The following is a 3339-nucleotide window of genomic DNA, read 5'->3' on the forward strand; positions in this document are numbered from 1 at the left end:
GCAGAGATGCTGAAGACTCAGAGAGCCAAGAGAGCAGAAAAGCAGGAGAGGAGCAATATGGAGACAGAGAGAGGAGCATAGAAAGAGAAACAGCAGGCAAGAGAGCACGAACGAAGACAGGAGGAGAGAGCAATAGAGAAGACAGAGAGAACAGGTAAACACAAGAGCAGAAGCAAGTCAGTGATCAGCAAGAACAGAGAGAAGAGCAGATACAAGAGAAGATAAGGCGATACGCAGGAGGGCAGAATGGTAAACAGACGATGCTTGAGTTTTGTCCAAGAAAAATTTGATAAAAAAAAAAGAATAATAAAAAGTTCCAAAAAATCCCGTTCCCTTTCAAAGACAACCCCATTTCATTCACAAGTAAAAAAACCTTTTAAAGAAAAGATTGGAGGGTATTTAGAAAAAGAAATTTAATTATCATTTTTAAATTCACAAGCAATATTTTTCATTTTTATAATCTCTATTTTGTATTTTTGTTTATTTGATTCATATCCTACCCCCCACCCAAAACCCTTTTTTTATTCAAGGGTCCGAGACCAACCGGAGAACCCTTTCTGGGAGCCCGCCCCGCCCGCCTGTTCGCCCACTCCACCCCCAAAAACCCAAAAAAAAACCCATTTATTTGGTCCCCGAGAAAAAGAATGGGGAAGAGCAGAGAGAGCCAGAGCATAAGAAAAAGAGAGCAGAGCTGAGAAGCGAGAGAGCAGAGAACAGATAAGAGAGCATCAACGATCAACAATGACAAAATCAACAATTGGCCACATTTCTAGAAAAATCTCCAGCCCTGGTGTTATCTCCACAATTCGTGGTAAATGGCCTACTCTTCAATGACCTATGTGCTTCACCCACAGACATCGGCTACACAAGCCTGACTGCTAGAGCATGTACTCAAGCCGAGACCCTGGATAGATACCCAAAAGACTTAAATAATGATTTCCAAGAAATCCAGATTCAGGAATTAGAAGCAAAATTCTCAATTGGATAAAAATATAGTAAGTTACTGCACACGACTACAATATTAGGTTAAAAAATAACGCTCACTGGACACCTAAATGGGCAGTGAATACTGAGAGAGCACGCAGCATATCCTACCCATTAAAAAAGCAATTCAAATTGAAATACTTTAAAATGTGAAACGTAATTGAATATGTATTGAACCCAATTGACTGTTATCTGGCATGCGGGACAACACCCCATTGAAACCTCATGCAGAGTTCTGTAGATTTATCCTACATGTCCAGAGAAAACTCAAACAGATGCATGCAGGAGAATTAGCAAATAGTCACTAATAATAAAACTCAAAAAAAGCCATTCAGTTTTGGAAACATCAAAATACAGGGACCCCCTCTATATCATTAGAAGCCTGCATCAAGAGCTACAAAGAAAAGATCCCCTCATCCAGCTGCATTTGTTTTTTTCTGAATAAATTTTTTTTGGTTATTTTATTTCTTCTATCGTCCTGGCGAGTTCACAAAACCTGTTCTACTCAACACACTGAAGCCTCAGGACCAAACATCCAATCATTCAGGATAAACCAAATTACAACACATTCAAAACAAAAAACTATATTGCATTTGGAAACACAAAGCACAAAACACAAACAAAATCATGCATCGCCCTAAATCGACAGTACACCGTGGCTAAATATTTGGGACCATGGTACTTGATCAAAACCTTAGAAAAACCCTGACAAGTACAGCCAGCTAGCACAGCCTTCCATTGAGGAAGGCGTATCTCTGCTCTATCTCTTACTCTCTGCTCTCTTTCTCTGCTCTCTCAGCACTCTCTGCTCTCTGTTCTCTCTCTGTTCTTGTTACGTTCTGTGTTTCTGTGTTGTAGCTTTTGTATTTGAGTGTGTCTTTCAGGACATTGCTTCCTGAGTTCTCCCCAACCAGCTGATTGGTCGACCCCAGGCTAATTGATGATTGGAGCTGACCCCGCCCCCTCGTCAAGATACAGCTGTTTCTAATCACCATTGCCACCTGAAGCTATAAAAGCCAGTGTTCGGTGGTAGAGAAAATATTTAGAGATTAGAGATTAGAGAGAGATCATTGTAGGCTAGAGATTGAATATTTTGGAGAGATTATGAGAAAAGAATAGAGAGAAGATTGAATGTTTTGGAGAGATCATTAGAGAGGATAGGCAGGGTGAGATCATTGAAGGCTGAGGAATGCAGAGAGTTTGATTGTGAGAGAGATATTTGCTGAGAGAGGAGGCTGATGGCTTTGGGGTAATTTGCTGGGAGCAGTTGGTATATTCTGTGAGTTTGTTGCTCAGTCAGACAGAGCCTCATTGATGTCCTGTGTTTGTGAAATTGTTAATAATTATTCTGTTTCATTTGTTCCCAGGGGGGAAGGGGAAGGCACVTAGGGAGTGCTTAGGCAAGAGGCCCGCGGGCATACATATACCCGTAGTATATTTACTGTCTAGGCACACTAGGTAAGACCTGGGCGGACCACCCCCTGTATTTTGGTTAGGGCACCAGGCGGTGCTAAATTAGGTAAGTAGTGGGTAGGCAGGTTAGATAGGAGAGGGGAAGCTTTGATATTTACTATCTTTGCTTTGGTTCCTTCCAGCCCCTTTTCCCCATATTACCGTGTAGGAAATACATCCTAGTAAACGGTCAATTCTGCCTTTGTCGTCCTTTCTCCCACCTACAGTTCATACCTCTTGCACTTCACAGAGAGTTGCGTTGTAGCAGGGAGTTGCGTTCCCTCTTCTCAGAGGCGTGCGTAACAGTTCTCTCTCTGCTCTCTCTGCCCTCTCTGCTCTCCCTCTGCTCTCTCTGCTGTCTCTCTCCCTCTGCTCTCTCTCTCTGTCCTCTGCTCTCTCTGCTATCTCAGTCTCTGCTCTCTCTGCTCTCTCTCTTCTCTCTCCCTCTCTGCTCTCTCTCTCTCTCTCTGCTCTGCTGTTCTCTCTTTTCTCTGCGCTCTCTTGCTCTCTCTGCTCTCTGTTCTCTCCCTGCTCTCTCTGCCCTCTCTGTTCTCTCTCACTCTGCTCTCTCTCTCTCGCTGCTCTCTCTCTGCTCTCTCTCTCCGCTCTCTCACGCTCTATTTGTTTTCTCAGCATGCTCTCTGCTCTCCGCTCTCTCTGCTCTATCTCTCTGCTCTATCTCTCTGCTCTATCTCTCTGCTCTATCTCTCTGCTCTATCTCTTTGCACTCTCTCTCTGCACTCTCTCTCTGCTCTCTCTCACTCTGTTCTCTCTTCTCTATCAGCACTCTCTGTTCTCTCTCTGCCCTATATCTTCTCTCTGTACTCTGCTCTCCCTCTGCTCTCTCGCTCTCTCTCTCTGCTCTGCTCTCTCTGCTCTCTCTCTTATCTGCTCTCTCTCTCT

This window comes from Salvelinus sp. IW2-2015, unplaced genomic scaffold (assembly GCF_002910315.2).
Source record: "Salvelinus sp. IW2-2015 unplaced genomic scaffold, ASM291031v2 Un_scaffold1011, whole genome shotgun sequence".
Classification (NCBI taxonomy): domain Eukaryota; kingdom Metazoa; phylum Chordata; class Actinopteri; order Salmoniformes; family Salmonidae; genus Salvelinus; species Salvelinus sp. IW2-2015.